Here is a 14,533-nt window from a genome sequence, read left to right as displayed (position 1 = left end):
CATGCTGGAATAAACTAGATAATGAACGCAGATGCACGTCAATCCACATCCACCCACAGAAACAGCCTGAAAGCATCCTGCTTCATTCTACCGTACGTCTTCCCAACCGCCGGAGCGCCGGCATTTGCACTGCCTTGATCATCGGTGTGTGTGTCCAAGGTCTCAGTGGGGAATTCTGGCGAGCATCTCTTCTGGAATTGGCAGTGCTATTTGTCAGACGCAGGGAACGACTCTTGCAGAGATGAGCATCTTAAAACGTCAACACCAGTGGACCAGTGCAAAAATAGAAAAAATATACCCCCCCAAAAAAGTTTCTTGGCTTATGGGTTTAAAATGCTTGCTATGCTCAGCAAAAGCCGCTCCGTAATTGCCATTGGCTTCTCGCATGTTCTAGCAGCTAAAGCGTGAATGCTCGCTGCCAGAAACGGTAGGACTTCACGTCCAGCTAGTTTTAATCCCAGTGACGCATTGAGTCATCAGTGAGACTTGGCTCACTGTGCGCTGCTGGAAAGATGCAGAAAATCATGAGGACGCTCAACCATATGGCTTACTGATCGATGAGAAGCAGTCCTAGATTTGTATGAGAAAAATCTCATTCTTTAACTAAACGGGTAAAGATGTCTTAAAACTGGGAGGAAACTTGTCTGTGGGTTGTCCAAACAAATGGTCAACCAATTGGCATTCAATTTAAAGAATTAGACAGGTTTCAATCCAGATCCTACATAAGGAGCAGATGCAAGAAAGCAAGAGTCATGACAGATTTTCAAAAGTTTGACTATTTTTTACTTGACACTTAAAATAACAACCCTCAAAACAGGATGCTTGAAAACAGCAGTCGACTTCAAATAGGATCGAACTGACAACTAAACATAAATGAAGATATTTTAAGAAATGTCTTGTTTTGTGTCCCATACAATGGAAATCTAATTTTCAAAATGTTTTTGTTCCTCAGAAAATATGAAGTCATACAGGATTGGAATGACACGAGGGTGAATAAAAGATAAAAAATCATTTCGGGGTAAACTACTGTATGTCTTCTGTAACCCCCCAAAAAAGACTTTGATAAACCGGTCAACCTCACGTCATCACAGCTTATAACTTCTTAAGAAAGAAGTACTACCCGCTCTGCTGAGAAAGGATAAAGTGCTCAATAATGTTATTTATAAAATACCATCACTGCAACACATCCCAGGGGTACAGGACTGACATTTGAGAGGCTGAAATCCGCTAAGTGGTTTCACAGTTAGGGTGCTAAGTCAAGTCCAGCTTTCATGCTACTGTGAAGGCAACATCTTCTCAGTGAGGGGGAATCTATACTGAGAGAAGTCATCACATTCACTTTTGTCGGCCCAGCATGCTTAGAGTCATCACCCGAGAGCAGTCGGGTTTGGAATGGCCTAAATGTCAATGACCAAACCATACGTGATGGGTAGGAGATGATGGACACGTATTGGATGGGTTTTCAGCTGAAGACCATTTCCACCGAGGAATGAAGAGCATGGAAACACCTCTGGAGGAGAAGCGATAAGAAATGTGACTTGGTACTGGTTATGAAATGTGCTCATTTTCTGTACGTTTGACATGGGGCTGTTCAACGATTAATCAAAATAAAAGTATGTTTGTGCACTGCGCATATTAATTTGGTATCCATAAGCACATACCCATACATTTAAGAAAAATAAAAATATTTATAACAATATATTATATTATGTTTAAACAAAACTATTGTTCTGGATGCGATTCATCATGATTATTCCTTAAAGGGTCCAAATGACACGGCTAAAACAAATATTATCGTTTGTTAAAATGCAATGTAATGTGTATACACAATTTAAGCTTAAAAAACGCTGTATTTTCCACATACCGTGCATGTTTGTATCTCCTCTTTGCCCCACCTCTCTGAAACGCCGTTTCTGACTCTGACCCCTTTAAACAGTGCAAGTTTAACATCATATACATTCGCTCCATGTAAAGATGTATGCGTAAAGTAACCTGTAATTTTAGGTTTCAAACATAAAAGCAAAAGTTGTGGATTGCGGCTTTAAACAAACACAATTACTTTGAGCAACCATGTTCAGGTTATAGCACAAATATGCTGCCGTTCAATATCCTCAAGATTGTTTGTACACCCGTAACAATAATGCTTGAGTAGCAATTACACCTAGAGGGATAATCAAGCGATGACATAAAAGGATCATATGGAAACGTGAGGATTCTATACATTTTGGGTCAGCTCTGAGCTCTCCTGGATGAAGGATGGCTCCCGCGGGCAAGACCTGCAGGCCTCATTCCCCCACAGCATGCAGAGCATCCTAATAGTATGGCACATTATGAGAGTGGAATAGAATACTCAGCGAATCAGATAATTGAGTTGAACAGCAGCTCGGGAGGAAAAGAGCAAAAGAGTGAAACAGCAGCGTCTTCACGGAGTGTTACAGGGGAAAACAATTTCACAAGGGATGCGCAGAACGGCATATTTTAAAACGCACTAGTCGGTGAGTTACCTGAATGACAAATCAACTAATCGGTCTTATGAATTCCCTGTTTAGGCTGGTTTGGGTGTGTTGCTGGCAGGGATGTCAAAGGATTGTAATTAATTGCATCCAGAATAAAAGTTTGTGTTTACATAATATGTGACCCTGCCTGTAAAAAAAAAACAGCTAAAGTTATTTATTTGTGATTTTCTGTTATTGTCATAAAACCATTATAAATAATATGATGAACATTCTGTTAAAATATAACCTTGATATCTTTATTATTGAGCGAGTAAGACCATGTTAAATATTGAAAAGATAATGGAATTAATTGTTGAAATCAAACTTGGGTGCTCGTTTTCTCAGAATAAGATTTTCCAACTTTATCCTGGTTTTCACATGCAGGGACACATACATTTGTGTGTGTACTGCACATATTAATTTTGTATTTATAAATGCATACAAACACAATTAGATATTTTAGAAATATAAAAATTATTAAAATGTATTTACAATTTCAACTATTTGTAACTATAAATACATCTATATATTTCCTAAATATATATATATATATATATATATATATATATATATATATATGTATGTGTAAGTTTTTTGCTTATAAATACAAAATTATTATGTACCGTACACAGACATATAATATGTAAACACAATCTTTTATTTTGGATGCGATTAATCGTTTGACAGCCCTAGCATGCATTTAAAAACAGTGAGATGCTTGGGTTTTAAACGGATAGTGCACCAAAAATGTATGGATCTATACTCGATTGACTCCAAGAACACACTTTTAAAAATATAATTATTCTTGAATAACCATTAGATTAGTTGAGCATTGTGTGCAATCCTTGATTTTTAGAGAAAATCCCAACACGCATCTTATTTCTGGTCCCCGCCCTCAATGGAGAACATTTGAGCACTTGAAGCGTGCAGGCTCATGCATCCTGCTAGCTATTTCCCTTGACTGTGAAGAGAGCACGCTCAGATTGTCAAGACGGCTTATTGTTCAGGGACCGGAGAGAGAACACGAGGGGCTGCCAGGAAAGCGGGGTTGTTTAATTGTGAATGAGCGCGTATGTCTGAGAATGTTAGTAGCGTTATGCCTGCACAGAGAAACAAAGTGCAAGCATGTGGAGCCCATGAGAGAGACTGATCGATACCAGGTGCTTGTTCCATTTAAGCAGCCTAGAAAGGACATGAGCTAAGTTAAAACACTTCTCTGTTTCCTAAAGTGGGTCAAAGTACCACTCGTGTTGCCGTACTCCATCCATGTCATCGCTACAGGTCAAAGGAGGCAGCGTGGTTCTGCCTGGCAACCTGCTTCCAGTCTCCCTAGGTGCTGTAAAGTGAGAGATGGGTGTTGGTCTCCAGAGAGATTCGATCAATCAACAGTTAGAGGGCAGCGGCTCGAGACACACAGAGGGGTGTGCAGGGAACAAGAACGAACAGGGCATATGTACAATTGCACAACACCTGCTGGCAGGTCGCTGTCAAATAAAGTGGAATGTACAGATGAAATGTGTTAAAATTTTTATGCTGACGTGGGGGTCAGCGTACAGTGCGCTTTCGTAATAAATGTAATAACTAGAATAGTAGTCGTGTACTGTACGCGCAATTACACGTAGTAATTCGTTTATCCACAAAATGACTTGATTAACAGATCTTACTGGACCCCTGGAGGCCACGAGAGGTATTGCAATTTGTCACAATGCTAATGTGTCAGTATTTCGAATACTCAAAAAAGGGCATACTTTCACCTTAAGGGTCAAAAAGAACAAGAACTGTAATTATGAACAGGGCTGTAAATTAAAGTTTTTTTACACATAGCATCAGCGCTACAGAGTTTTGAAGTTTTGTAGGCCAAACAGTTGTAGCACATGTTATCATCAGTGCCTGTCATCATGTAAATAGACAGGTAACTGGTAAAAAGAACATTAACGTAATACAAATGGATAAATTAGGGCCATATCATTTTTTGTATTTTCAATGCTCTAAATACAATTGTCCATTCAAATAATGTATACTATAGTACTCAAGAATTTTACAGCTGTCTACTTTAGTAAATACTATAGTATATTTGAACATGACTACAGTTTATATTTAAGTATACTATAGTGATTACTAGAGTTTATAAATTTACTAGTTAATGATTTTATCATTTGGTTCAGATTAAGCAGATTTTTATTTTGTGCATGGTCGCAAAGACGCTTGAGCTTCAGCTTGTTTAACAGTGGCTTCACACAAACTGAGAAATGTTCGAAAAAATGAATCTAGAACAACTCTGTGGATGACGTTCATGTGCCTGTACAGTAAGATACAGACAAATCCACAAGTGCCAAGCTTGAAGCATGTTAAAGTGTGCAACAAATTCACTCATAGACACGCAGAACAAGCAGAAGACATCCCTAAATAGTAGAATTCTGTTTTTGTGATTCCTTCCATGTTTTCCCACATCGCGCAGATCATGGGGTTCTAGATCAATGGACTCCATGCAGCTGGAAAACAAGTTTTAATCGCAAAACGAAAATAAACAGTAGTGTGCCATTAGTGAACCTCACACACGAACAAGCACAACGATAAACGCACTTCTCACAAGCTTGGGCTCTGTCTAATGCACCTGCCAACCTGTATCGCACACGTGCTACACAATTAAATTTATTTGTAGTACAAACTGATTTTTCTGTAGCATGTGTGACATATTTGTATATACACGAAAATAACGATTACGCTTCTGATTCTATTCTATAATGTTTTTTTTGCTTTATATTTATAGTCATCATTTTTGATTTGAACAGTCCTTTACTCTCCTCACATTCATAAATCAGTATGGCTTGCACGTAAGCATCGACAGTAACTGAATGACAGCACAGATAAACAGCAACTGGATTCAGCACACAATCTGTAGATAGGTACATAGTCTTTACCTAGTAGCTACCGCATAAGATTAAAGCCACACACAAATGCTGCACAACAGAAGCATAGTACAAAAACTCTGCTTTCTGCTTTGTGAAGCCAAATGCCAGTGATCCCATTAAGTTTTGAACCTCAACTGTGCAGGACCCATGACCACCCAGGTCATGTGTAGACACTACTTTGTCAGAAAAAATCTTTGTCGAGTTTGGAAAGCCATCTGAGGGCTCCGCCAATATGCAGCTGTCAGCTGTTTGACATCACACCTTCATTTCCCTGAACAAACTAACCGAGGCCATAAACTGAGCCAAGGTGGTGTCAGTCAAACCTATGCAGAAGCACAGTGCACAAAAATTGTGATTACGACAGAATTTAATAATTCAACAAATTGTTTTAAATTTAAATATGTATATGCCAGGGGTTCTAGGGGCCGTGGTCCCCAGGGGGGCCCCAAGATGGATCCGGGGGGGCACCGGTTTTGTGATAATTAATGAAATATAGAAACTTATCATACATTTTATGTGATCAAACTTCAGAAAAATAAGACCTCCAACCAAAAGAATCAATATTCCAGTATTGTATAACTGAATATGTTTTTAATCATAAGTTTAAGATTCAAGTCTTTATTTGGGGTGGCACAAAGCAATGCACACCCTACACAAAGGGGGTGATATATGCTACTAAATGGTCTCTAAACGTGGTAGAGGGTATTATTTTTATCCTTTATCAAAAGAGCAACAACATGAGATGCTACTTAAATAACATAAATATTACAGCAACGCAACATTTAACAAAACAATCACTATATTATTCGGCCATATTGTGCGGCCATGCACAGAATCTGTCTGAAGACAGGCACACAAACCGTCACCTTGACCACTGCTGAGATGATCACTAAAAAGAATAAGAAAAAGAGAGACAAAGTAAAGTGGAGAGAGAGCGAAGGAGCGAGAGAGTGAGACAAAAAAGGATGATCAAGAGGGTAAGCTGGTACCGTGTAGCCAGAGTAAATTTGCTCAAAAGACACCAATTAGTATTCATAGACATGATCTAGGCCCCTCCACAACAGTTGTAGGTTTGCATTTACATTTAAAAGCATTTTTACAAAAGGCAAGAATGGCACAAGTCTAGTGCTCTTGGCATTGCCATTGTCTAAAGCGAATAATCTCTGGTGCATAATTAACTGCATACAGTACAACACACAGAGACATTTACATGAACCATTGATTGACAAAACTCCTTGGGTTGTTAAGATGCTTATCTACTAAAATCATTAGTGTTGAAACCACAACCCATGCTAGTGGAATCCATCTGTTGGTGAAGATAATCCTTTAAGGTGCACAATTACATTTTGCAATTTACCACAGTCTGAACACATTTTCTGAACATCTTTTCTCACGCAGGTGTGTAATAGCGTACTCCATCAAAAAGACAAAGTCAACTCCGTGGCAAGAGAAGTTCAAGTTCCAGCTGAGAGTTGAGCATTATGTTTAGTCATAGATCTTTCAGATAAAGTATGATGAGCTTTCATTAGGCCAATGTAGCACAAAGTACTCGAAGACCTTGCCAGTCCATCCACTTCTGACTCATCTCACATCACGTAAAAGTCAAGCCATTAGTCGGAATCTAGCGCAGATCAGATCTTACTTCATGTAGACAGCATAAAACACATTACACCAGATTTGGGCAGCTTTCAAAAGTGGTTCTAAATTCAATATGTCTTTTATATCAGGCCATCTGACTCACGATAAAATACATATGGTCATATTGAATCATCTCTTAAGATGGATAAGCAGGGTGTGATCTGAAAGTTAAGCAAATGTCAATCATAAATGAAGTATTCCCATACAGATAAGAAAGCGTTATTTAAATATAAATAGTTATTTATATGCATTATACACACGGATAAATATTTTATAATAAGCACTGAAAAATTACATTAAAACAAAAAGAATTGATTTCATTGTGTGAATATAAGTTAACTAGCATCATTTAAATGAATTAAGACATCAATTTTAATCGAGTTTTGTTGTATTTAAGCGAACATCTTGTAAGTGTCAGAACTGAAAACGCCCTTGTTACTGAAATTACAACTTTTATTGACACCAGGCCCAGCGAACACCAGGTCTTGAAATGCACCTATCTATGACGTCATTGATAGGTTGAACACCGCCTTCACAGAAGAATATCAACAACTACTTCTCTAGCCCCGCCCACTGGTTTGTGCATGACAGTACTTAAGTAAAACAAGTGGTGCGGAACCAGATAGAGCCACCAAGCAATAAACATGCCGTTGAAGAACGGAAAATATTGTGCAGTGCCCGGTTGTGGAAGAACACAGTCGCAAAGATTTTTTCAAAAAGTTGTGAAAACACATACACACCCGGAGCAGTAGGCAGCTATCACTGCAGCACCCGTGGAGCAAGTAGGGGTAAGGTGCCTTGCTTATGGGCACCTCAGTCATTACCCGCCAGCCCTGAGAATCGAACCGGCAACCTTCAGTGCAAACTTATGCGAGTAAAAATATCTGTACGGTGAGTCACTATTGCTTTGTTAGAGATCGCTTGATATTTCCTGATAATGTGTGAAGTAACTTGCCTTACCAAATTCACAGAAGGCTCCAACCTAGTTTAATACGCAGACTGCTCTTTCATTCATAGCAGAGATGTTTATTTTCAAATCGTCAATGCGGCGGGCCCATTAACATCGAGCATTTGTTCAAGCCAGCAGAAAAGAATATAAGCTGCTATAAAACAACGTGCCGTTTCTGTTGAAAACGATTGAAAACACCCCATATGCCGGCAGAAACGCCTTGGTGGACACAGCCCCAAATAAATGTAATACAATTAAAATTTTGAGAAAAAATAAACCACATTACACAACATTAAAGTTAATGTAGCGTTCTTCCTTGTCAAGAGGAAATACGGGTTGATAAGACCTCATCTCTACGCACAAAACCACTTCTGAGAGATGCCTTTTTCACCTATTAATAATTGAATTCTGCCTGTGACTTTAAATTATTTACGCAAGTTTATCATTTAACCCCACCTTGATTTTCCATCATAAGGTGAAAAACAAAAGAGAGGTCGATGCCAAGATCAATGAAGCCCGTGAGTTTGCACCCCATTAGCTTAATTACACGCCTGTGTATGTGTAGGAATGTTACTACAAAACAAACATTAGAACATTTTTACAGCCATGATATGAGGAATTTGAAGTCGAATCACCAACACGGCTAAAAGCAAAACAAAATAACATTGGAATCTGAATGCTACAGATTTTCAGGTTTATTTTCCACGCATTCTCAGAAGCGGGATAAGGATCACAAAAGTGAGACAGTGCCGCTCTGTTGCAGATGAAACCAGCAGTATCGGTTTCTGTCTTCGGCTGATCGGAAATGCAGGCAGCTGCCAATAGTGTGACTCAAGGGTCTCTCATACGTTCTGCTTAAAACCCTGATGATCTTAGTTCTTTCTGACTATGACATTGGCCTCTATAGATCTGCCCTCACAGACATACTTGGGTGTTAACACAGCAGAGACAAAATGAGGAAATGTTATTACAGTTCTGGCCATTTGCCACTGTTTTACTAACACAACAACAGAGGTAGTACAAGCCATCATTGGGAAGAGCAAGAGAGGGGAATGGATTGAGACATGATGCTGGAAGCAGACCAGCATCTTCCATATGAAGCCAAACTACGTTTTCATCTCTTTTAAACTTTGTGTCTTGCTTTAAGAAAGAAAGCAATGTAACACAGTGGTTCTCAAACTGGGGGCCCAAAGATTGATCTGGGGGTTTTTCTGGCATGTTATGCAATATAGAAATATATCATTCATGTCGTGCAATCAAACATTAGACAAATAAGACCATGAGCCAAATTAATTTATGTTCCAGCATTATATAAAAGAATATAGGGGTGGGCGGAATGACCAAAAATCTATTTCAAGAAATTAGTAATTTTATTCCACGGTACTAATATATTTCACCAGAAGACAGCCAGAAGATAAATATACACAAATATGTATACAGTTGTGGCCTATATGACTGGTGTTCATGGAGTCTGTAAGTCTTAATCGCTCTTCGCTCTGTAATAGATGCGCACTGTTACTATGTTGCGAATCTGTCTTTAGGTTTGCTCATTCTCGCGCTTGTCCTTGTACTGCGACTCACGTTGAAGCGCATCACTTTAAAGTTACTCAGGCGACAAGCATCATTGCGCAAGTTTAGACTCGGCTCGCCTAAAATTAAACTTTATTAAAACTATTAACAGCTTTACAAACCAACCTGACGTCTACAATACGAGAGAATGAGCTTTTTTTATATGCACGCGCAGATCCCTGCACCCCTGCACGAGCGTTGGGGGTGAGCAGTGGACTGGACTGGAGCCGATCAGGAAGCTACAGACTTAAGAAGGTCAAAAGAATATTTGATTTGTTCACTTGTTATGGGTAGATTACTTCACATGTTTATTTCTCATCATAACAGCAAACTTGCAGAGCACCGAGTTAACCACGCCTACTTATTTACATTCAGCGGAATACACGGACTAGAAAAACCTCTTTCATTGTCATTTTGTTACAAAGTAACGGAATATTCAGTCATACCACCCAGCCCTAATAGAATATATTATTGGTTTAATTAAAATTCTTAGGTTGATAATTCTTTATTTTGGGGCCACAAAGCGATGCACCCTACACAAAGGGGGGCCTTATACCGAAAACGTTTGAGAACCACTGTCGTAAGGTTTGCATTAGTTTCATGTGGGTTTTGACCACGCTGTCTGGTTGAATGTAAATTACCGTTTACATATGCGATTGTGAAATTAAACTAAAGAATCATGCCATTAAAAAGTATATTAAAGTATAACAAAGTGATAAAACATTGTAATAAATATATAAATCAGATTAATTGTATGTTTCCTAATATCACAGTGTCAACTTCTAACAATAGATCTTCTATGCCGCATCCATAAAAAGCCTCACAATACTCATTGGAGTCTGAACGTTGTAATTTATCGATCCTCTAAAGCTGCAGTCTGGAGCTGTTAAGTGTTCACTTATCAGCTGGCAAATGAACCAGTCCTACCATTATAAGTGCCATGGTTCATACATTTTAAAGACACTGTGTGCTCCCAATATGGGTAAAAGCATTAAACAAGTTTTCACATCTGCACTTAGTAAAGCACGTAAAGTCACTCCTGATTAAGGGGCTTTCTAAATTCTGTTTACTCAGTGTCGCGTCTTCTGACAGACATAAAGCGAGCGCATTACAAAAAACAGCAGGGCCACACAACAACTTAATGAGCGTGCAATGTTCCACCTGGTAAAGCAATAAACCCTGACTCGCTTCTTCCTACCTTCGATTGACAGTGTGAGCCAACGGTCCTCCCAGAATCTCATCAAAAGTGGCTCGAATTGTCTTAGCTGCGGATCTGCAGGTGAGTCTTTGGAGACGCTGCGGGCGTTCCTGCAAAACGAATCAGGGAGCATCGATTAACAAAGCAATAAGAGGAACCTCAGAGACATGCTGGTGGGCAGAATAATTATTTTCTGCTGATAAACTGGCCTTAATTCAATTACAAAAAATGTAAAGTATGTTTCATAAGCGAAACGGGGAAAAATGTGCTGAATATGCTGAAATGTGATCTTAAAGGGAAAGTTCACCCAAAAACCAAAAAATTATTTACTCACTCTAAGGTTATTCAAAATTGGCATACATTTAATTGTTCTGAAGAACAAGAATAGAGAAAGATATTTGGAAGAATGCTTGTAACCAAACAGTTGCTGACTACCATAGTAGGAAACATTTCTTTATAAATGGCTTTGTTCTGTTTGACACAAAAGATGATATGCTGAAGAATGTAGTCAAGCAAACAGTTCTGTGGACTTTCGACAACCATTGTAATTTTAAGGGATGCACCGATACCATGTTTTAAAGGTCGAGTACAAATACGGATATTTTTCTTCTGGGACTCACTAATACCAATACCCATACCGATGCCTGTATAATGCAAAACTTTGTAAATAAGACACATTTTCTTTTGTTTTTAGGTCTACTTAAATTGAAGTATTATGTTTTAATTAAGTTTTTTTTTATGACAATCAGCACACTTTTACCAGCACATTTAATTCAGTTTAATAAAGTAAACAATCTAGTCTGTTGTCAAATTATAAAAAAAAAGGGGTAGTGTGGTAAAATGTGAGTCTGTTCTAACTTCTTCAAGTTAACCAGACTTTTATTTTGACAGGACCCCGCAAAGAGCGTTTGTTTAAGTTAATCTGATTTATTTTGACGGATTGCCTACGATGCTGTTTACGTGTTCGTGTCCTCGTGCAGTGAAACGCTTGTGCTGAAAGCTCCACAAGCATCACGTGTTCAGAACACGCAACCACTCTTTACGTTTAACGCAAGCGATAAGCTGTTCAGCGCTCATTCCTTGTTAGGAATAATATATTTGCCAGATTCCGTGCCATTCCGTGTTATACAGAAATTCAGTTTTTATGCTTGTATTCCTCGATTCCATCCGTATTTTAAAATTGCGGAAATCATAGGGCTCCATGTATGTCACATGAGGCATCGGTCTTTGGTATCGGTGTGTCAATACAGGTACATAAGCTTGGTATCTGTGCGTCCGTAGTAATTTTTCCTACTTTGTTTGTCAATGGTGGCCAAGAACTATATGGTTACAAGCATCAGAACAAGGAAATGTAAACAGTTTTGGAACAACTCGTAAATAAACGATAACAGAATTTTGAACTGTCCCTTTAAACGACAACGATGATGCTATACGGGATGTTAATTTTTTTTTTAACGGACTAGTAGACAAAATTATCATTAATATATCATTACGTTCCATATAATCCAGCAATAAAAAAACTCACTGTTCACTGGGCGGCTGGTGTTACAGTGCACATCAAAAAAATTATTCCAAGTATCTAAATCCAGTTTCTAAGTGAGCAACCCGCAGAACACAATATATGAATAATGCAAGCAGAATTTGCCCTGCTTTGATGCTCCACGGCTCCTGCAAGCACAGGTCAATCTATCCAGTTCCTACCGGAGCTGCCGGAGGACTAGCAACCTCTTTAAATTGAGCTTTCATGGATAAGATACAGTACGCATTGTAGCCCTTGACAGAAGAAAACGAGAACAAGCAGCTCCTGCAAATGGAGAAAACTCGACATCAATATCAGTGCTTAGATGTTCATTTTATCTTGAAAAAGATACATTATCTTAGCGAGGCCATTTTACAGCAGCGGGAAGAAAAAAACGCTGAATACGAGCGGCTGGATTGGAGCCATCAAGAGATTGGCAATGACACCACAACAGCTTTGGTCCAGCCAACCAGTTCCACCAAAGAAAGTAATATCTCCCGGTCTGTCATTCTGGTAGGAAGGCACGGAAAATCCACACGTCCTCCTAAAACCTCACGGCAAAGCGGGCCATGGGAGTTAACATCACAACGGCCCTCTTGGGTTCAACCAAAGCGGGGCGTGAGATAGCCAACGGAATGCCGGGATCGCTCGAGCGGAGACAATCGCGCTCCGCTCTAATGACCCCTCTCTAATCAAGAGCCTCGCGTAAAGATCTCGAGAGGAGGATCAGAATCAGAGGCGCATGAAATCAACGCCGGTCCTGCCGAGTGACAGACGAGATCACGGGCTGAAAGAAATGTTACTGCAGCTGTTCAGGACCGAGGCCCTAATATCTCTGCTGTTGGTCGAGAGCCACTTACAAAGCAGCAAAACAGAGTCTAGGTGAGCGGGAGGAAGGGAGCCCAAAATAACAACTTCACACTTCATTGGTGTCTGTCTGAACAGCTGAGGCCGTTCCTCACCTGCTCGCACAACTGCTGCAGGCTCCGCTTCTGTGAACAAATGCAAACACATGAGTTCTTAAGTGAGATTACTAGTACCTCACAGGCAGCACGAGTAACAATGTGAAGCCTTATGGTAGCCAACGCAAGGAATAGGTTAAAGCAAAATGCAATTATTCTCGAATGATTCAGGAATGAAAAATAAAGAAAGAATCGCAAAGTAATTAATAAGGCTGCTTATTGGAGACCATATGGAGGAAATAAACAGCAGAGTTCAGTCTCATGAGGAGGGCGACAGCCGGTACGGAGGGCACATCTGCAGTAACATACAGGCTATGCCATGAAAGGATGCACTGTGTTAATAATCACATGTGGGAGCAATTTAACAGCCAAGAAAAAAGGCTGAATAAGCCTTATATTACAATATCTTCAGGGAATAACATTTTCACTTAAAAAAATGGGTCATTCCAATGCAGATTTTCAATCACACAGCGCAGAAGTCTCAGAGCTGCATCTGATATTATTAATATAAATTCTTTGCCAAACAGACATATTTATGAATGGATTTAATGGAGAATACACAATGAATTTTTACATTAATGCATCAAGCAGGGTTTTGGAATTAGACGGCCTGTCTTAAAAGTTGGAGAAGCAGTCATTATTGAACATATTTTTTAAGGAATATTTTACCAAACTATTACAATATTTACATACAGATCGACACGTCGATAACTTTCTTTTTGCTTATCTGTAAAAGATATCATACACATTTTATTGGGCATGAGGGCGAGTGATTTACGTAAGTATTTTCATATTTGGGTGAACCTAATATACGTTGAAACTAAGTTTCTAATACTTGAGTATCTAATACTTTCCCACAAACCTTTGACTATGTTGAACATTGCCCTGCAGAAAGAACATTCAACGGGTCACTTCCTGTTACGCCAGACACCCCCTCACATTTTCCAAACCATTTCTTTCAGATCAGAGATTTGCTGTCAAAACAGAGCTAGGAAAGACATGACATTAGAGCATGGAAAGGTGGACGTAACCGCGTATAATGGCTGCACATTTCAAGAAAATGTATCACAATATATGCCTCGGGCCTGTCATCTCTTCCTGAGCCTCAATCCAAACAAGAAGTTGCTTCGCTCTGTAACCTCAGCTCACATCTCTGTATCCAGGATATCACAACTACAGAAGTACATACCACAAAAAAGCCATTTCCCCAGCATATGAAGATGCCAAGACTAACAGCCAATGTAGGCTTTTCAGAGCAAGCAAGCACTAAACAATTGCTCTAACCTATTGC

The 14,533-nt window shown here is 39.3% G+C and overlaps 1 protein-coding gene across 1 annotated transcript in view; it reads right to left on the bottom strand.

Moving 5' to 3' along the window:
• The window catches only part of ndst1b (N-deacetylase/N-sulfotransferase (heparan glucosaminyl) 1b), a 68,582-nt gene that overhangs the window by 35,563 nt on the left and 18,486 nt on the right, over positions 1-14,533 (bottom strand). The window contains exon 2 of the mRNA XM_056730980.1: positions 10,762-10,871. The gene's annotated coding sequence lies outside the window, so the exon portion shown is untranslated. The remainder of the gene's footprint in view (positions 1-10,761; positions 10,872-14,533) is intronic.

Source organism: Triplophysa dalaica, chromosome 19 (genome assembly GCF_015846415.1).
Source record: "Triplophysa dalaica isolate WHDGS20190420 chromosome 19, ASM1584641v1, whole genome shotgun sequence".
NCBI classification, from domain to species: Eukaryota; Metazoa; Chordata; class Actinopteri; order Cypriniformes; family Nemacheilidae; genus Triplophysa; species Triplophysa dalaica.
Note: the sequence above shows the minus strand (reverse complement) of the source record. Positions and strands in the feature narration are given on the sequence as shown.